Genomic DNA, 22243 nt, shown 5'->3' with positions numbered 1-22243 from the left:
TATAGGAATACTGGATGGAGTGGATTTGATGGGCTGAAAGTCGGTCTTGTTCTGGAATTCATGCCCTTACTTCACTAATTGCATTATGTTCCCCGTAGTCCTCCATAGTCTATGTTCCTAGTTAGGAGGTTGGAGCACATTACCCACAGAAACCTACACACATTACACCAAAGCTAATCCTTAAATCTGAGAGGAGTTCAGCATGAGCAAGTACTACCCCATAGGTTTTCTTGGTGTCATGATGACAGGATTTTTTAGAAATAGGAAAAGACCAGTGACCTCATGACTCCTTGATTTTTCAGGCTCAAACCACCTATTTGTTTTCTCACCATGGGCCCAAAATTCGCCACCATTTAGCTCCAAATTTTTGGAGGTATCGGTGTTTTTTGGAGCAAATTTAATTTTGCAACTTTTGCCAAGGGTATAACAGATAGCGGTCAATTTTTTTAGTTAAGGTTTTTATGATGTCACTCGGGGTCAAACCCACCCATAATGCCATTTTTGCCTGTTTTCGCAAGTTTTGCCAATAAGGATTTTTTCAAAAACGGCACTGGGGAGCACCTTGAAAAACCTTACCGTACCAAATCGGAGTCAGATAGAAATCGCTGTTACAGACGCCATCTTGTTTATCGGAGCTGAGTTATAGATTTTGGAGGGAGGGAACAAGACTTTTATCCAAAACTAATTAAAAATGTTTGTTTGTGCCGAGGGAAAAGAGAAACTTTATTTATTGCAGTAAATTGCGAGTTGAAGTTCCACCAACGAACCGCTGCTCACCGGGCTCGAGGCACACAGGGTCAGAGTGCCAGCCGGCAGGATCGCTCCCTCGGCTGGACACAAGAGCTCGGTGCTAGAAGCCCAGGAGGAAGGTGGAAGCCAAGCCTGGGAGAGGGGCAGCAGTGGGGGTTCCTTTCAGCTGGGGAGAGGGGTGGCAGCAGCGGGGACGTTTCAGCCGGGGATAGGGGCAGAAAATGCTGAAAATCTCAGCAGGTCAGCACAGGAAAAATCAGCACGGGTTAGCTACAGAGTAAAGCTGTACAATTACAGGTTACCCTGGAAACGTAAATGCTTGGGCATGCGCAGAACAGGGCCTCAGTTTTTCGGCACTATCAATTAGCTCCACCCACAGAAGCTAAGGTCTTTCTGCGTGGCACCAAATTCAAAGAGAAAAATGGCAAAACTTCGGATTTCTTTTTTTTGGCGCGACGCCTTAAAAAATCGGCCATTAATCTTAAATAGCGCAAAAAAAAAGCAACGTGGAATTTTGGGCCCCTTATTCCTTCAATCAATGGAAATAATTTTCCATTTATCCCCTCAAAACTTAACCTTTAATAAGAACATAAGAACATAAGAAATAGGAACAGGTGTAGGCCATACGGCCCCTCGAGCCTGCTCCACCATTCAATAAGATCATGCCTGATATGATCATGGACTCAGCTCCACTTCCCCGCCCGCACTCCATAACCCCTTATCCCCTTATCGTTTAAGAAACTGAATAAATTTAAGACAGAAATAAACAATGTCCCAGCTTCCACAGCTCTCTGAGGCAGCGAATTCCACAGATTTACAACCCTCTGAGAGAAGAAATTCCTCCTCATCTCTGTTTTAAATGGGTGGCCCCTTATTCTAAGATCATGCCCTCTAGTTCTAGTCTCCCCCATCAGTGGAAACATCCTCTCTGCATCCACCTTGTCAAGCCCCCTCATAATCTTATACGTTTCGATAAGATCACCTCTCATTCTTCTGAACTCCAATGAGTAGAGGCCCAACCTACTCAACCTTTCCTCATAAGTCAACCCCCTCATCCCCGGAATCAACCGAGTGAACCTTCTCTGAACTGCCTCCAAAGCAAGTACCGTATATACTCGCGTATCCTGCGATCTCGCGTATCATGCGACCCCTAAATTTTCGTCCCCAAAACATGATTTTACCATATATCTCATGTATCATGCGAGTCACTTTTTTGAGATCGAATACAGACCTTAACATGAAACATCGAGTGGATTCTGCTGTGAAAGCTGTTCGCGAATCGAACACCGATACAGCAATCGTTCCAGCTGGCTTGACTAGCGTCGTTCAGCCACAGCCTCTACTGTGTTTGCGGGTAAAAGAAGCATGGGCTGAGATAGATGGAGCCTCTAATAATGCAGGAAACTTCAGAGGGAGTTGTGGGTGGCGGAGGTCGGGTCGCCGGGGGGGTGGGGGGGGGGGACGGTGAAGAGGAGGTCGGGTTGGGTCACCGGGGGGAAGCGGAGGTCGGGTTGCCGGGTGGGGGGGGGAGTTGGGGGAGCGGAGGTCGGGTCGCCGGGGTAGGGAGAGCGGGGGTCAGGTCGGATCCGGTCCGGTCTCTTTCCTTCCCCCCCCCCCGACCTCCGCGACTCTCTCTCCTCCCCCCCGATACAGTACAAGTGACAATAGAGGCTGCAATCCAGCCCAGGAGATACCGGCCGAGATTCAGCGTGGATACGGTCTGCTTAACAGCCTAACGGCCTAATCTTGGCCAGCACTTCACACCCGCAAATTTTGTATATCGCGTATCATGCGACCCCCCAAATTTAGGTTACAATTTAGATCTTCAAAGTCGCATGATACGCGAGTATATACGGTATATCCTTTTGTAAATATGGAAACCAAAACTGCACGCAGTATTCCAAGTGTGGCCTCACCAAAACCTTGTATAGACTTCCCTGCTTTTATACTGCATCCCCTTTGTAATAAAGGCCAAAATACCATTGGCCTTCCTGATCACTTGCTGTACCTGCATACTATCCTTTTGTGTTTCATGCACAAGTATCCTCAGGTCCCGCTGTACTGCGGCACTTTGCAATCTTTCTCCATTTAAATAATAACTTGCTCTTTGAGTCTATTCTTCTTAATTCAAAGTTGCTTAATTCAAATTATTAGATCATTCTAATTTTTTAATGCAATTTTTGTTGAATTATCAGGAGCAGACTGTATTAGATTTTCCCTTAATGCTCTCTGTTCCAGTAAATACATTACTAATGTTTTAAGTCCCTCGTCCTAAATATATCCGCTTAACCCCAATATCATCCTAGTGAATCTACACTGCACTTTTACCATGGCTCCATTATTCTTTCGATAATCGGGTGGCCAGTGCTGAATGTTTTTTACTGAATTTTTATTAAAAATCACTGTATCTCCCGAAACATTTTAATTAAATGACAAAAGGATGTAAGTTGTAATTTCTATTACAGTCATAACAGACCAGTCTTTAATTAAAAACCTGGTAAGCTGAGGAGGTAAGTACAGGAAATCAGCATTGAGGGAGTGTTGCACTGTTGGAAGTGCTGTCTTTCAGATGAGAAGTTAAACTGAGGTCCCATCTGCTTAGGGCTGGCAGCTCTGGTTGGAGATATTCTTGGAGGTTTCATCATATGACCACCAGCCTCCAACCGTCCTGACAATAGATTTGAAACTAATAAAAATAAGCGTACAAAAGAATATTTTTTAAAAACACACCATTTTTTTAAATGCCCCTATGATTTGTCTCCCGGGTTGCTCGCAGCCGTGTCCGGGAGATTAATGTTTAATTCCTGGAGACTCCAGGACAATGCTGGAAGGATGACCCTCTCTACGTCTTCCCTCTCACGTAGACATTAAAGATCCCATGGCATTGTTCGAAGAAGAGCAAAGGATTTCTCCCAGTGTCCTGACCAACATTTATCCCTCAACCCACACCTTAAAATCAGATGATTTGGTCATTCATTACTTTGCTGTTGGTGGGACCTTGCTGTGCGGAAATTGGCTGTCACCTTTCCTACATTACAAGTGACGGCACTGCAAAAGTGCTTCATTGGTTGTAAAGCTTTTGGGACGTCCTAATGTTGTGAAATGCACCATATAAGAGCAAGTCTTTTACTTTTTCTCTTTTTCTTCTTTTTCTTCTTTTTCTTCTTTCTTGCTTTTTCTTTCTTGTTTTTTCTTTCTTTCTTTCTTCAATGATTTTATAGATTTACCTAGAACATTCCTAGATCTCATTACTAATCCGCTTTCTTCAAAATAGATGGCCAGCATTGGCAAGACTACATGTGACTATCAATCAAAACCAATGTTTCACATCTGTAATCCTAATTTAGGAGTCCAGCTATATTTTGTAGCAATTACTTTGGGAGCCAAGTCAGCCCCATTTGGATGTGAGTCATGTAGAGTATTGCTGGTGATTATGTTTAGAAACTAATAATTACTAAAGGCACTTATTTAGTGCACTAGTGGCGCCAGTTTTCCCAAGTGTGCATTTTGTATAATTGGTGCAAGCCAAATGTAAAACTGTCAATACTTCCTAAGACAAGTGGCCCAAGAGATCAACTAAAAACAAGTCTACCCAGCAGTAGATCTTAATGAGTCTCAGTAATGTTATATTTAGCTTGTAACTGGCTGCACAAGAACTGTACTTTGGAGACCTGGAGGCACTAACATGGTGCTCCTGCAATATAAAAGCACCTTAAATAAAGGGACGGGTCAACTTAAAAACCACCAGCTGCTTAAAAACCACTGACTGCAGCAACTACAGAGGAATCTCCCTGCTATCAGCCACTGGAAAAGTTGTCGCTAGAATTCTCCTCAACCGTCTTCTCCCTGTGGCCGAGGAACTCCTCCTGGAGTCACAGCGCGGATTTCAGCCCCAACGGGGCACAACGGACATGATCTTTGCAGCGTGACAGCTGCAGGAAAAATGCAGGGAGCAGCGCCAGCCCTTATACATGGCTTTGGTTGTGTCTTAGTGTTAACATTTTTTGTGTCACAAAATAGTTATGACACAGATTGACACCCGTGATGCCGAAAGCACATTTCTGGTGTTGGTGTGCTATCAATGGAGGCAGCCAGTGGAGACTAGAGCCTCCAGCACAAGAGTGAGGTCACCCTAGGCCTCAATTATATACCTTCTAGTGCCCAGTATAGGTCGAGACCTTGAAATTGGTCAGTGGCACATAGTCTCATTGGGGAATATTGGGGAGAGACTTAAAATGAAAAGAAAATGATATTTAAAAATGTGATTCTGTTTTCCTCCTCCTAATTCCCAGCTCCAACATCAACTGAAACTGAGGTTTAAATTACACATTAAATATTGAATGATCAGCGATAAGTAATGCTAGCATGCAAATGTATTTATTTGTCCCAGTAGATCATTTAGTATTAGTAATGCAAAATAGTTGTTCCACATTTTGTGCCAGAAGTAGATCAAAATGCAAATGAATGCGGCTTTTAGAACTCCTTTAGTTCTGAAGGTGACATAGCTGCTTTTAGCTTCAGTTGCGTTTTTTTGAGAGATTACATCTGTTCTCATGGCCTTGGTGTGCTTGCTCCCACACATTCTCTGTTACCAGCAGCAATGAGCGTAGGGGTTGATGAGGCAGAATGCTCGCTACACTATAAGGTCATTTATTTATTGATCTTTTAGTGAGAAGGAGGAATACACTAAATAATGAGAATTTTTTTGTTGTTTTTTTGCGAACTCAACCGAATGGCATATGGGAGGATTGTACAATTGAGGGGGTGTTCTAACTGAATTTTAGAAAAAAATTTGCACAGTGATCAACTGGAAAAAAAATGACTCCAATTACAGTAGAACTGTGCAGGCAATATTTCATGAGAAGAAAAGTACTTGTTGGGAGTCATAAAAGGAATCAGTCAGCATGCAATTGTATAGTGGAAAAGATTACTGCACTCCTTTTTCGGAAGACTGCAGTCACCAGTTGGTCTACCTGGAAGGCTTGTGTACCAGCTACAATTAAGGTCAGGGGCGTTTGGGCTTTGTGTTCCTGGATACAGAATACTTTGTCAAAGCTTCAAATTTTTTCAGTCAAAATAATGCATTGCATTCTTCAAAGAAACAATGGTAAATATTCCTCTGTGGTTTTGTGGAAATCGTGGGGTGATCTCACAATCTTAATTTGATAAAGCTAAACATTCTTTACCCACATTTGCAAGAAAGAAAGAAAATACTTGCATTTATATTACATCTTTCATCGAATCATAGAAATTTACAGCCCGAAAGGAGGCCATTTTGGCCCATCAAGTCCGCGCCGGCTGACAAAGAGCTATCCAGCCTAATCCCACTTTCCAGCTCTTGGTCTAAGAACATAAGAACATAAGAATTAGGAACAGGAGTAGGCCATCTAGCCCCTTGAGTCTGCTCCGCCATTCAATAAGATCATGGCTGATCTGGCCGTGGACTCAGCTCCACTTACCCGCCCTCTCCCCGTAACCCTTAATTCCCTTATTGGTTAAAAATCTATCGATCTGTGACTTGAATACATTCAATGAGCTAGCCTCACTGCTTCCTTGGGCAGAGAATTCCACAGATTCACAACCCTCTGGGAGAAGATCACCCCTCATCCTTCTGAACTCCAATGAGTAAAGACCCAGTCTACTCAATCTATCATCATAAGGTAACCCCCTTATCTCCGGAATCAGCCTAGTGAATCGTCTCTGTATCCCCTCCAAAGCCAGTATATCCTTCCTTAAGTAAGGTGACCAAAACTGCATGCAGTACTCCAGGTGCGGCCTTACCAATACCCTATACAGTTGCAGCAGGACCTCCCTGCTTTTGTACTCCATCCCTCTCGCAATGAAGGCCAACATTCCATTCGCCTTCCTGATTACCTGCTGCACCTGCAAACTAACTTTTTGGGATTCATGCACAAGGACCCCCAGGTCCCTCTGCACCTCAGCATGTTGTAATTTCTCCCCATCCAAATAATATTCCCTTTTACTGTTTTTTTTCCCAAGGTGGATGACCTCACACTTTCCAACATTGTATTCCATCTGCCAAACCTTCACCCATTCGCTTCACCTATCCAAATCTCTTTGCAGCCTCTCTGTGTCCTCGACACAACCCGCTTTCCCACTAACCTTAGTGTCATCTGCAAATTTTGTTACACTACACTCTGTCCCCTCTTCCAGGTCATCTATGTATATTGCAAACAGTTGTGGTCCCAGCACCGATCCCTGTGGCACACCACTAACCACCGATTTCCAACCCGAAAAGGACCCATTTATCCCGACTCTCTGCTTTCTGTTCGCCAGCCAATTCTCTATCCATGCTAATACATTTCCTCTGACTCCGCGTACCTCTATCTTCTGCAGTAACCTTTTGTGTGGCATCTTATCGAATGCCTTTTGGAAATCTAAATACACCACATCCATCGGTACACTTCTATCCACCATGCTCGTTATATCCTCAAAGAATTCCAGTAAATTAGTGAAACATGATTTCCCTTTCATGAATCCATGCTGCGTCTGCTTGATTGCACTATTCCTATCTAGATGTCCCACTATTTCTTCCTTAATGATAGTTTCAAGCATTTTCCCCACTACAGATGTTAAACTAACCGGCCTATAGTTACCTGCCTTTTGTCTGCCCCCTTTTTTAAACAGAGGCGTTACATTAGCTGCTTTCCAATCCCGTGGTACCTCCCCAGAGTCCAGAGAATTTTGGTAGATTATAACGAATGCATCTGCTATAACTTCCGCCATATCTTTTAATACCCTGGGATGCATTTCATCAGGACCAGGGGACTTGTCTACCTTGAGTCCCATTAGCCTGTCCAGCACTACCTCCCTAGTGATAGTGATTGTCTCAAGGTCCTCCCTTCCCACATTCCCGTGACCAGCAATTTTTGGCATGGTTTTGTAGGTTACAGCACTTCAAGTACTTTTTAAATGTGGTGAGGGTTTCTGCCACTTTCACTTCAAGACCATCTTATATGCTTCACAGCGAATGAAGTTCTTTTTTGAAGTTTGGTCACTATTCTAGAAGGGAAACATGGCAGCCAATTTTGGAACATCAAGGTCCCACAAACAGAACCTAATCATTCTGTTCAATCCTGAGCAGAAACCCTGTTCAATATTTTCGCTCCTTAGACTGGGACAATAAGACCAATTGTAGCACCTCATCACTTAGTACTAGAAAGGAACTGATCCAAGGTTCAATACCACATCACGTGCCCTTTTACTCACTGAGTTGCTGCAGCATCTATTTATGAATAAGAAGAGAAATGGTCATATTGAGTGGAGCATTGCTGTGGTGAAACTCTTAGAAGTTGGGCTTTAAATCAGAGAAACTTTGCTGACCAAATCTGGGAACTTCTGTCAGAAAGAACATTGGATAAATTAGGGACAAGAACAGGATTGCCCCCTCCCCATTTTAACTCCTCCATACTGGCCTAGTTTTTCCATGCATAACTTTTCTTGGCTTAATAATTTTGTTGAGCTCAATTTTCTCTCATCCACCCACATAATCCACCCATCTAGAAAACAAGCTTTTACTCCAGCTTGGCCTATTTTAGTGGCGTAATAACTTTCCAGTGATCTTCTTGAAATTAAACAAGTGTTTATCGCCTATTTCACTTCAATTTCTTCCCACACCCCTGACCACACACCGCCATGGGGAACCCCCAGACCAGAATCATCCTCTTATCCTAAGAGGGAGCTGTCTACTGCCCAGATATTTCCCATAGATGATAGCATTTCTCATTTGATTGTATGGTTCAGAAAAGGAGCTGTGTCAGTTTGGGAGGGATGTAACTCCTCTCCTTCATTCGTTGGACCACTGGCCAGTTACAAAGTGGACAATTGTATCATTATAAATGGACACAACAGGGAAATAACTATGATAGTTTCTGCTTCTTGCTGTTGTGTCAAATGCCACACACAAGTTGTGACTTCCACTATAATTCATTTTACTGTTTCTCCTGTTCTCTGTAGCCCAAACGTTTAAACATTATCACTGCGGTTGGATTAAGTCACGTTTAGTGTTTGATGGTCCCAATAAGGAAAGTAAGATAATGTGCATTTCATCATTCCAAATAGACTTGGCTGTACATCGAACCATAGAAGTTTACAACACAGTCGGAGACCATTTGTCCCAATGTGACCCTGCCAACTCTTTGCTAGTGCAATTTAAAACTGATCCAACTGCCCTCGTCTCACTTCATAGCCCAGTATCTTCCTCTATTTCAAATATTTATCTACTTCTCTCTTAAAAGATAAATGTTCTCTGTCTCAACCACACCATGATCCAATAACATTTTGAGTAAAAAAAATTCTAACCTTTCTCCTTTCACTCTCTTTGTGACAATTTTAAATTAATGACCTCTCATCACTGACTCCCCAACCAGAGGAAATAGTTTTTCCTTGTTCACTCTATCAAAGTCCTTCATAATTTTAAAAGACTCTATTAAACTACCTCTAAGCCTTCTCTGTTCCAGTGGTAATAGTCTGAGTATTTCAAGTCTGCCCTTATAGTTATAGTTTTCCATCCCTGGCATCATCCTGGTGAATGGACATTTTTTCCTCTCTGACTCTAATTACTTTTCTATAATGGAGTGACCAAAACTACACACAGTACCGTAACTGTGGCCTAATTCATTACTCTATGCTCTTATTTATAAATCCTAAAATTATATTTGCCCTGTGATGGCTTGATTGACCTGCACTTGCACTTTCAGGAAATTATAGCCCTGATTTTAACTTGAGGCGGGAATTGGATGGGTGGGGGTTGAGGTGAGCGGCAAACTGCCCTGATCTCAGCAGCAGGAAGCCCGGGCGATTTTAATTCCCTGGTCAGTTACCTGCCCAAAACCGGTGGGAAGCAACAACATGGCAGCGGGCCGGAGCGGAAACTTGGGCATCAGGTGGTCTCCAGTGGGGAACCGAAGGAACAGTCCCCAGTGGTATTCAGGTGAGGAGGGAATTTCAGGAGTCCCTTGTGATTGTGGGAGGAGGTGTCCCCAGGGAAGGGGAGCTCTAAACTCTCCTTGTGGAGCACAGAGGAGCATTCTTGTTCCTCCTGGAATACAAGGAAAGGTTTTTTTTAATGTTAGAGGAAGCAAAATCTTAGAGGGAGTGGTTTTTGTTCAAAATAGATCCCTTTTAGAGACCAAAATGATCTTGTTACCAGAGTTTATTGATATTTTTTATAAAAACGTGATTTTTGTCAGCTGCTTGAAGACTTTTGAATCGGGTCCCCTCCCTGCCAGGTCACTCCATTGACATCACTGATAGGGAGTGTGCGTGCATTCCAGAGTGGCTTTACAGAAATGCTGAGGATATTCACAGTCTACAGCATGGGCCTTCACAGCTTCAGGGCAACTTTCAAACTAATCCTAAGTAAAGACCCATAATTTCCTATGGTGCAGTTCTGGGAAGCACGAGGATGTCAGTGCTATCACTAATGGGGCCTAGCAGGGACAGAGTCCCAAATTGAATAACCCCCGGTAAGTAAGAAAGATGATGTTTTTATAAAACTGTTAAAACAATAATCTAGTGACCATGGGCTCAATTTCCCCCAGTGATTTGCGCCATTTTTTGGCATGCACTGTTTTTTTTGGCCTAAATTTAAAAAAATCAAAGTTTCTCCAATCTTTGTTACGATTTTTTTAGGTTTGTTTTTTTTGCATCATAGGGCGTCAGTTTTTCACAATTATGCATGCTTGGCCAACTTACATTTCTCCTAGGACAGCGTATGTGACCACTCCCGAAAAACCTTCTGGGCACTTAAGGAAAACCAGCGCACATTAAAAAATCTGCGTAGAATGACACCATTGTTTTTAGGCGAAGCTTTGGAAGGAATCAAGAACACGTAAATATGCATAAAAAGCTTAAATTTTAAAAACTTAAAACGCAGGAAATGGAAATTTAATGGAATTCTTTAAGATTTCCCAATCATTGCGCCTGCTCACATCTGGGTATGGTCCATACTAGGGCGTCGACCTTGGGGAGAGAGAACAAAGAAGCTTGTCCTGCCTGCCGTTTTGAGCTTCTTGCAAAGGTAGAATTTAATCATGGGGGCAATACTGATCTTATGCAAGCCTTCTGCATGATGGTGCTGCAGAGGAGACAACTGATTTAACGTCATCGCATGAGGAACCTCAGAGCATATAGGATGATGGGCAGGAGGATATATCGAGACGGGCGTTAGTCTGCATCACTCAGGTGCAGGTACAATGTCAGAAGGCTGTGTTTCTGCAAAGAAGTTGTATCTCAGATCTGTGAGTTAGTAAAAGTAGACCTGCAACCTAGAAGCGTCAGGAGCACTGCTTTGTCAGTTGAAGTGAGTTACAGCTGCATTTTCATTCTGTGCATCTGGATCGTTCCCGGCCACAACTAGGGATGTGTGCTCCATTTCTCAACATGCAACACATATCTGCATTCGGAAGGTGACTGCTGCACTATATGCCCGGAGGAATGACTACATAATAGCTATTACAGAGACATGGCGGAAAGAGAGGCAGGTTTGGCAGCTAAATATTCCTGGTTACAGGATTTTTAGACAAGACAGAGAGGGGGTAAAAAGGGGGGGTAGTTTTGATTAAAGAAACTATTACAGCTGTGAGGAGGGATGATATGTTAGAGCGATCATCAAATGAGGCCATATGGGTCAAACTCAAAAATAAAAAAGGGGCGATCACACTGCTGGGCATGTATTATAAGCCCCCAACCAGTGGAAGGGAGATAGAAGAGCAAATATGTAGACAAATTTCTGTGAAGTCCTAAAACCATAGGGCAGTAGGGGATTTCAACTATCCTAATATTGATTGGGACAAATATAGTGTGAAGGATATAGAGGGTGCGGAATTCTTAAAAAGCATTCAAGAGAACTTTTTTAGTCAGTATGTAACAAGCCCAACATGGGAGGGGGCAGTTCTGGATTTCGTTTTCGTGAATGAAGCTGGGCAGGTGGAAGGGGTAGAGCAGTTGGGCGCCAGTGACCATAATTCAGTCAGATTCAAGGTAGTTATGGATGAGGACCAGGATCGACCAAGAGTAAAAGTCCCAAATTGGGGAAAAGCTAACTTTGCTAAGTTGAGAATTGATTTGGCCACAGTGGACTGGAAACAGCTACTTGTAGGTAAATCAGTGTCAGAACAGTGGGAGACATTCAAGGAGGAGATCCGGAGGGCTCAGGCCAAACATGTGCCCTTGCCAAACATGTGCCCTTAAAGAAAAAGGGTAGGAATAACAATTCTAGAGCCCCCTGGATGTCTAGGGACTTACAGGGGAGGATAAAGAAAAAAAGGGAAAGCTAAATACATAGAATCTCTGGAGGAATATAGAAAGTTCAGAGGTAAAATTAAAAAGGATATTAGGAATGCTTAGAGAGAGCATGAACATTCTTGGCAAGTAAAATTAAGGAAAACCCAAAGATGTTCGATAAATATATTAAGAGTAAGAGAATAACTAAAGAAAGGGTAGGGCCTATTAGAGACCATGAGGGTAATCTCTGTGTGAAGGCGGAAGATGTTGCTATGGTTCTTAATGAATACTTTGTGAAAACAGACATAAAGGAAAGGGACAATGCAGATACTGCTATTGAGAAGGAGTGTGATATTCTGGATGAAATAAACATAGTGAGAGAGGAGGTATTAAGGGATTTAGCAACTTTGAAAGTGGATAAGTCCCCAGGCCTGGATGAAATGCATCCCAGGCTGTTGAGTGAAGCAAAAGAGGAAATAGCAGAGGCCTTGACCATCATTTTCCACTCCTCTTTGGATTTAGGCTTGGTGCTGGAGGACTGCTAATGTGGTACCCTTGTTTAAGAAGGGAGAAAGGGATAGGTCGAGGAATTACAGGCCTATCAGCCTAACCTCGGTGGTGAGAAAATTATAAGAAAAAGTCCTGAAGGACAGGATAAATCTGCATTTAGAAAGGCAAGTATTAATCAGGGACAGTCAGCATGGATTTGTTAAGGGAAGATCTAGTTTGACTAACCTGATTGAATTTTTCGAGGAGGTAACCAGGAGGGTCGATGAGGGTAGTGAGTACGGTGTAGTGTACATGGACTGTAGCAAAGCTTTTGATAAAGTCCCACATGGCAGACTGGTCACAAAGATAAAAGCCCATGGGATCCAGGGCAAAGTGGCAAGTTGGATCCAAAATTGGCTTAGAGGTAGGAAGCATAGAAACATAGAAAATAGGTGCAGAAGCAGGCCATTCGGCCCTTTGAGCCTGCACCGCCATTCAATATGATCATGGCTGATCATGCAACCTCAGTACCCCACCCCTACCTTCACTCCATACCCGCTGATCCCTTTAGCCATAAGGGCCACATCTAACTCCCTTTTGAATATGCCCAACGAACTGGACCCAACAACTTTCTATGGCAGATAATTCCACAGATTCACAACTCTCTGGGTGAAAAAGTTTCTCCTCATCTCGGTCCTATATGGCTTACCCCTTACCTTTAGACTGTGACCCCTGGTTCTGGACTTCCCCAACATCGGGAACATTCTTCCTGCATCTAACCTGTCCAGTCCCTTCAGAATTTTATATGTTTCTATGAGATTCCCCTCTCAATCTTCTAAATTCCAGTGAGTATAAGCCTAGCCGATCCAGTCTTTCCTCATATGTCAGTCCTGCCATCCCGGGAATCAATCTGGTGAACCTTCGCTGCACTCCCTCAATAGCAAGCATGTCCTTCCTCAGATTAGGAGACCAAAACTGCACACAATACTCAAGGTGTGGTCTCATCAAGGCCCTGTACACCTGCAGTAAGAGCTCCCTGCTCCTATACTCAAATCCCCTCGCTATGAAGGCCGCCAGCATGCCATTTGCAAGGGTAATGGTTGATGGATGTTTTTGTGACTGGAAGGATGTTTCCAGTGGGATTCCGCAGGGCTCAGTACTGGGTCCCTTGCTTTTTGTGGTACACATCAATGATCTAGATTTGAATATAGGGGTTATGATTAAGAAGTTTGCAGATGACACTAAAATTGGCTGTGTGGTTGATAATGAAGAGGAAGGTCATGGGCTGCAGGAGGATATCAATCTACTGGTCAGGTGGGCAGAACAGTGGCAAATGAAATTTAATTCTGAGAAGTGTGAGGTAATGCATTTGGGGAAGGCTAATAAGGAAAGGGTATACACATTAAACGGTAGGCCACTTAGAAGTGTAGATGAACAAAGGGATCTTGGAGTGTTTGTCCACAGATCCCTGAAAGTGGCAGGCCAGGTGGATAAGGTGGTTAAGAAGGCATATGGAATTCTTGCCTTTATTGGCCAAGGCATAGCATGAGCAGGGAGGTTATGCTTAGTCGATCCAGTCTTTCTTCATATGTCAGTCCTGTCATATTGTAAATGATTCAGTTATAATTTCAAATATATTTTATTCAAAAGTTTGACAAACATTCGTTTGTACTTAACTTAACTTTAATAAAAAATATTCTTGCATCAATCTTTAAAGTTTTAAGTTAAGATCACTTAAAAACTTCAAGATCACTTACAAACTTTCAAACTTGTAAATTTACATAACTTACAAAAAACTTTTAATTGGAGAACAGTTACAACAGTAAGAACAATAATAATAACAACAACAACAGCAGCAAAGAAAGACTGCACCCATCTCTCCTCCACCTTATTCTAAGACCGCCCGCTGCGCTTGGTCTTGGTGACTCCACCCCTGTCCGCAGGCGGTGGTGCAGTGTTTCTCGGGTTGGTGCCAAGCTTATTCTTTTGAACATCTCCGGTAATGCTCACTTCTTGATGGGGGGGGGTGACGGGGAGGGGGCAGGCGGTAATGTGAAGGGCCCGGCTTGGGCCTCTTCAGAGGCTGGTCTGGGGATTGGAGGGGGAGTAGCAGTTGATTCTGTCAATGGGTGCGAGGTCTGAGCGTGTTCTCTTATTGCAGCAGCTAACTCCGACATTCCCTCCCTCATGCCCTGACAGTGTGTCAACTACCTGCAACATTCCCTCTCTCATGTGCACTGACAGTGTTTGTACGACCTGAAACATTCCCTCATGTTCCCGGACAGTGTTCCCATTTCTTGTGAGAGTGTTGTTACTTCTCCCGACAGTCCTGATACCTCATCACCCACCCCACTGATGGTGTCCAGGAGTGATCGGGTAAGGTCAATGCTCTCCGCCTCATTGCCATCATCTGAACCACATCTGTTAGATCCTGCACCTCAGGAGAGTGCTGTCAAGCTCTCCTTCCCCTCACCCTGGGTGTAGCTCGCTGCATCCCACTAGGACCCGCAGCCTTGGACGGTGGGGCCCTGGGTGTGCCTTGCTGCATCCTACTGGGACCCGTAGCCTGGGACGGTGGGGCCCTGGGTGTGCCTCGCTGCACCCCACTGGAATCCCCAGCCTCGGATGGTGGGAAACCATGGAATGTCCCACCAACACTCACACCACTCAGGGAAGGGGCTGGCACCTCAATGGATGGCACCTGCACCTCCTCCAGAGTGAGTACAACAGTGTGGGCTTCATCCATCACCTCCCCCTCACCCCTATGCTCTTGGTCTGGAAGGTGGGATTGGAAGATGGTCTCCTCTTCAGGCTCGTCCGCATCTGAATCTTCTTCTCCATTGGCTTCTGCCTCGTCGGGGTTGGCCTCAAGTTCTGCAAAATATAACAGAACAGACAAATGGTTAGCAGCAGAGGAGGGGGCAGGGTGGCATGAGTAGGCTCACACAGCGGAGGCAGCAGGTTCATTTGAAGGACCATGATGACTGATAGCACATTGCATGAACTGAAGCATGGCTAGCCCGCGCAGTACTTACCATTTAGGAAAGCCAGACTGTGGAATTTGCAGGACTTACCCTCCCCCTTGAGTGTGGGCCCAGCTTGTGCAGTGGTGATTGCTTTTCTCCAGGCAGGACCCATCATAGCAGTGACTCTCTCTTCCAAGGGTATCAGTGGCTGCAGATTTGCCGGACCTCTTCCTGTTCGAGTTCTTTCTCATTTGTTGTGTGCCACCTTCTCTGCAAAGATGAAAATGTAATTTTTTAGAGAGGGTGTCTTTCTACACAGCTGGTCACATTTACAATTGCAATTCCAATGAATAAAGGAAAATATTACTTACACTAACTACTTGACCAAGGTCCTGCCACTTCTTTTTGCACTGGCCTCCAGATCTCGGGGTGGTCACTATTGCAAATAATCTTGTGCAAGGTGGTTCCTGCATTTCTTCATTTCTTTTGGTGGAACTTTTATGTGACCTCTGCTGATGTCCAACTCCTGCCATCTGCTCTCAATCACTGAAACTAGTGCCTCCACTTCATTCTGTAAGAAATTTTGGTCCTTGCGCCGTGTTGCATCTTGTATTGCAGCTCCGATTTTTCCAATGAGAATTAAAGTTCTCACACACAACTGACTCTTTAAAAATGGCCGAATGCAGACCGGAAGCTGTACTCTGCATGCGTGCCCATAGGAATCATGTCAAAAACGTTCTTTTTTTTTCGTGCAGAAGAGGGGGCATCGTTTTTTTGGCACAGACATTAGCCTCCACCCTCCTGAGATGCCAATTTCAAAAAATAGAACCAGAAAACTTGCTATTTTTTTTAAAGAGTAGTTGGGGCCAAGAAAAATGGGCATAACTCTGGCAATACGCCAAAAAACTGCATTGGAGAAAATTGAGCCCCAAATTATCATCATCTTCGAATAAAAAGTACTCCACCCTGAACTTTCCTTTTGTGGGGTTGAATTATATTGAGAATTCTGTAAATTTTTTATTTATGGGAATATATGGGATTACGACTGTTGTTCGTGTGGAGGACAGACACCGATGTATAAAATATACATATATACATACAATATTGGCAATGGTAACACTGTATTCCTTTGGTTAGCTGACACTTTCTTTTTCAAGTTGGGACAGGAGATTTCCGAGATTGTTTGTGGAGATCCCATACACAAGCAAAGTTCAATAACTGCCTCTTCTCAACATATAGAGTCCTGGAGAGAGCATTTCACAAACTATTCTCCAATGACAAAGTTAATTTTGTCAGCATTTCTTTGTAACTTAATGATTTCAGCCTCAGAGTCACCTTAATTGCCCTTCTCCGAAACCTCTCTAATTCCTCTGTGTACTTTTGTAGGCAGATGCCAAGAATTGCACATAGTATGGCATATGTGTGTGCGTTTTTATTATGTATGCAGGATTAAAAACTTGAATTTCAATTTGTAGTCAAATAACCTTGAGTTGCATTCTAGTACTTGATTTTAGATAAGAGTCACACTGACTGGGTACTTTAAAAGAGTGAAAGTCACATTCAGATCCTATTTTTCCCAGCTTTGCCAATGGATGGTTAATCACTGAATGCAAATACTCCATTTGTTTCCAAGAATGTGCACAAACCTTCAGCTTCACATGTTTAATCTAGATTAATAAATGACGAAATGTGGTTATATAGTGAGAAACTTTGCTTAGTGTTTCATGCCTTGGTGAATATAATTGGGTGAGATGTACTTAAAAAAAAATTCTATTGAAGGTAGTGTGGGTCAGGAATGTTTAATTAGAAAGCAAAAGCATTCCTGGGAACACAGTGCCATGGCTTTGTTATACTTTCAATTTGTAATCACGTGTCCTGCTGCAAGTAACGTTTCACATTTTCCTGACTGTTGGTGAGACAGCTGATATTGTAGGTTAAGATTTAAATTATCACCAAGCCTGTAACTGCAGGGTTCCAGCCCATGGATCTATTGTTATCCCTGCCATAATTAGGCTATATTTTAAATATACTAGATTGATTCCTGGGATGAGAGGGTTGACCTATAAAGAGATTGAGTTGATTGGGCCTATACTGTCTGGAGTTTAGAAGAATGAGAGGTAACCTCATGGAAACACGTAAGATTATGAGGGGGATTGACAGGGCAGATGCTGAGAAGTTGTTTCCCCTGGCTGGAGAGTCTAGAACCTAGGGAGTATAGTCTCAAGATAAGGGGTCAGTCATTTAAGACTGAGATGAGGAGAGATTTCTTCACTCTCAGGATTGTGACTCTTTGGAATTCTCTACCCCTAAGGGCTGTGGATGCTGAAACATTGAGTATACTCAAGACTGAGATAAATAAATTTTTGAATTCTATGGGAATAAAGGGACATGGAGAGAAAGTGGAGTTGAGGTCGAAGATCACCCATGATCTTCTTCAATCACTCTATCCTCCTCCACTGTCTTTCCTCCATCTGCGGTTGGGATTTCCCTTGCTTGTTTCTACTTTTATTATTCAATCATTGCCAGAGCATCGCTACCAATGATTTCTCCTCTTAACCTTTGGGAGTTCTCCTCTTACTAATCTTCATTCTTCCCCTTGGTGACATCAACCGCAGATAGAGGATCAACTTCCCCATATACGCTGATGATGCCCGGCTTTATCTTTCTCACCCTTCCACTGCCACAAAGAAATGGCAGACCAATTGAACAAGTACTTTGGTTCGGTATTCACTAAGGAGGACACAAACAACCTTCCGGATATAAAAGGGGTCAGAAGGTCTAGTAAGAAGGAGGAACTGAGGGAAATCCTTATTAGGCAGGAAATTGTGTTGGGGAAATTGATGGGATTGAAGGCCGATAAATCCCCAGGGCCTGATGGACTGCATCCCAGAGTACTTAAGGAGATGGCCTTGGAAATAGCGGATGCATAGACAGTCATTTTCCAACATTCCATAGACTCTGGATCAGTTCCTATTGAGTGGAGGGTAGCCAATGTAACCCCACTTTTTAAAAAAGGAGGGAGAGAGAAAACAGGGAATTATAGACCAGTCAGCCTGACATCAGTAGTAGGTAAAATGATGGAATCAATTATTAAGGATGTCATAACAGCGCATTTGGAAAGAGGTGACATGATAGGTCCAAGTCAGCATGGATTTGTGAAAGGGAAATCATGCTTGACAAATCTTCTGGGAATTTTTTGAGGATGTTTCCAGTAGAGTGGACAAGGGAGAACCAGTTGATGTGGTATATTTGGACTTTCAGAAGGCTTTCGACAAGGTCCCACACAAGAGATTAATGTGCAAAGTTAAAGCACATGGGATTGGGGGTAGTGTGCTGACATGGATTGAGAACTGGTTGTCAGACAGGAAGCAAAGAGTAGGAGTAAATGGGTACTTTTCAGAATGGCAGGCAGTGACTAGTGGGGTACCGCAAGGTTCTGTGCTGGGGCCCCAGCTGTTTACATTGTACATTAATGATTTAGACGAGGGGATTAAATGTAGTATCTCTAAATTTGCGGATAACACTAAGTTGAGTGGCAGTGTGAACTGCGAGGAGGATGCTATGAGGCTGCAGAGTGACTTGGTTAGGTTAGATGAGTGGGCAAATGCATGACAGATGAAGTATAATGTGGATAAATGTGAGGTTATCCACTTTGGTGGTAAAAACAGAGAGACAGTCTATTATCCGAATGGTGACAGATTAGGAAAAGGGGAGGTGCAACGAGACCTGGGTGTCATGGTACATCAGTCATTGAAGGTTGGCATGCAGGTACAGCAGGCGGTTAAGAAAGCAAATGGCATGTTGGCCTTCATAGCGAGGGGATTTGAGTACAGGGGTAGGGAGGTGTTGCTACAGTTGTACAGGGCCTTGGTGAGGCCACACCTGGAGTATTGTGTACAGTTTTGGTCTCCTAACCTGAGGAAGGACATTCTTGCTATTGAGGGAGTGCAGCGAAGGTTCACCAGACTGATTCCCGGGATGGCGGGACTGACATATCAAGAAAGACTGGATCAACTGGGCTTGTATTCACTGGAGTTCAGAAGAATGAGAGGGGATCTCATAGAAACGTTTAAAATTCTGACGGGTTTAGACAGGTTAGATGCAGGAAGAATGTTCCCAATGTTGGGGAAGTCCAGAACCAGGGGCCACATTCTAAGGATGAGGCATAAGCCATTTAGGACTGAGAGGAGGAGAAACGTCTTCACCCAGAGAGTGGGGAACCTGTGGAATTCTCTACCACAGAAAGTTGTTGAGGCCAATTCACTAAATTTATTCAAAAAGGAGTTAGATGTAGTCCTTGCTACTAGGGAGATCAAGGGGTATGGCGAGAAAGCAGGAATGGTGTACTGAAGTTGCATGTTCAGCCAGGAACTCATTGAATGGCGGTGCAGGCTCGAGGGGCCGAATGGCCTACTCCTGCACCTATTTTCTATGTTTCTATGCCTCTGTGCTGTCAGACTGCTTGTCCAACATCTTGTCTTGAATGAGCCATAAATTTCTCCAGCTAAACATTGAGAAGACAGAAGCCATCGTCTTTGACAACCAAACACAAACTTCATACCTTTGCTACTGACCCCATTTCCCTCCTGACCAGTCTCTGGCTGAACCAGACTGTTCGCAACCTTATAGCGACTGTTGTTCTGTAGGCAATTTTAAATGTTCCACTATATAAATAAATCATAGAATCATAGCAACTTATGACACAGAAGGAGGCCATTCGGCCCATCGTGTCCGTGACAGTGAAATATTTTGTATTCAAAGAACACTAAAAGAAACCTTTGATAGAAAGCAGATTGTATGCTGTGATTAGCATTATTGAGTTTGTCACTGAAGAAAGTCATAGAATCAGGTAGTGTTTTAAAGAATGAGGGAACACAGAGGTTTTGGCCTCAATATTAACCCCTCCCCCCATCCCCCACCTCCCCCCAAGATGGGCGGGAGACGGTCGGGGGCTGGGTTAAAGACTTACATATATGGAACGTGTCACCAGCTCGCGCACTTGCAACCAGCACCTTTTTAAGGCGGCGGATATTGGGACGTCTGAGTATCCCCTGTGGAGAGGCGGGATAGTTCATTAAACTATTTAAATCAGGCTCTCACAGTGCAAGGTAAAGTGCACAGCTACTGCACGGGTTTCCCAGGGTTAGGAAACCCGGAAGTGAAAGGGAGGTGGGAGCTGCCAACTCCACAAGGTAAGTGCTTTTTCCATCCTCCTTGTGGGCCAGAATGAGCAGGAGTGTTACCCCGGCCTCTCAAAGATGCCTTTGGCCTCCCCCCTGCCAATCGCGACCTCTCTCTAATTCCTGCCGCGATTGCCGACTTCCCCTTCCTCCAGCCCCGATGGTGCCTCTCTCCTTCCAGCCTCAATGGATGATCTCTTTTCTCCCAGCCCTGATCGCCGATGTGCCCCTCTCCCAATTGCCGGGGACCATCCCCAACGGACTCAGGCTGTGGCCGTATGCCATTGGTTTTCCCTCCTGGCCACCGGCCAGCCTATCAATTTGGTCGGCTGCCGGATGGGAAACTGAACAAAAAACTGGTAAAGGTCTTGTCGTTGGGTTCAGCAGGACCTTCCTGTCCCCGGCCTTGCGTTTTCAGCTTCCCCCGCACCCACCCCGCCTCCCCGTAAATATTGAGGTCTTTCTGTAGTTACTTAGGCTAAAAAGGCCACTGCTTTTTACAAAAGTTCAAATGATGCTGTTCCCACCTGACCAGAGGTTTTTCATTCTCTCAAATATTTCTCTTTCAAAGAGAGATTAATTTTGATGAATATAATAATCATCACAGGCAGTCCCTCGGAATCCACTCCCAAAGTGAGTTCTTTGATGGCTGAATAGAAATGTCTTCTGCAGCGCAGAGTCTTTGTTTATAGCAGCTGCAGGATTTCTACATGTTCCATGGCCATATTATCTTGCAATTGAACACTGTGCTTTTGTATATCTGTCATGGTTTCCATTCTCCCTGCTGGCTATTTCCTGAATTTCGTGACCAGACATTCAAGAGCTTAACAGGTAAAAGTGCACAAGCTGCGATTTTTATGGCGTTGGCACTTATATTACAATTACTTGATGTAGTTAGAAAATTATTGGCTGAGCTCCTTCTATTTTTAGATCTAGTTCTGCAGAGAATTTTCACAATAGTTTTTTTTTTTCTTTTTCCAAGTTATCACTTTAAATGAGGCTAGTCAGTCATGCACAGCCTCTGAATTACAGTAATTGTTCATTTTCTAACACTGGAATAGTTTTAAAACTTCTAATATAGTTAACTCAATTCCAATTATTGTCCTTGCATATGACTATGATTTAACATTAAACACAGAATTTATATTGCGCCTTTATTTTATCAAAACGTGTTAGTGTTTTCGATTTGGAGGTCAGATCTGAGCAGGTATAGGATTAAGACAAAGGAAGGTGGCCAAAGGTGCTGTCGTAGAGGTATCAGTGAGCAAGTGATCAATCTATGGAACAGGCTCCCAAAGGAGATGGCGGAAGGCATTAGTATTGATTCATTCAAATGTAAATTAGATACATTTCTTTCAGAAAATAACATTTTGGGATATGCGAATATGAGTAATTTGAGATATGACGTGGTAAATGTAGCATGCTTGGGAAGAACAAGGGGCCTCTGGGGAGCGCTATGGGGCGCGCAAGTGTTTTCTCATGAATGGGAGTGGGGGGGTGGGAACTACTGGCTCCCGCGAAAGTGCGTGGGAGTTAGCGGAGGCGTGAACGCATTAGCGCCGTGCCCCACTGGTAGTACCCTGGGCCACTGCGCCAGTGATGATAACGTCT

At 43.8% G+C, this 22243-nt stretch overlaps 1 protein-coding gene across 2 annotated transcripts in view; it reads left to right on the top strand.

Moving 5' to 3' along the window:
* The window catches only part of LOC139230077 (zinc finger and BTB domain-containing protein 7C), a 272981-nt gene that overhangs the window by 227110 nt on the left and 23628 nt on the right, over window positions 1-22243 (top strand). The gene's annotated exons all lie outside the window — the stretch shown is intronic.

Source organism: Pristiophorus japonicus, chromosome 2, assembly GCF_044704955.1.
Source record: "Pristiophorus japonicus isolate sPriJap1 chromosome 2, sPriJap1.hap1, whole genome shotgun sequence".
Classification (NCBI taxonomy): Eukaryota; Metazoa; Chordata; class Chondrichthyes; family Pristiophoridae; genus Pristiophorus; species Pristiophorus japonicus.
This window is presented reverse-complemented; position numbering and strand designations above follow the sequence as displayed.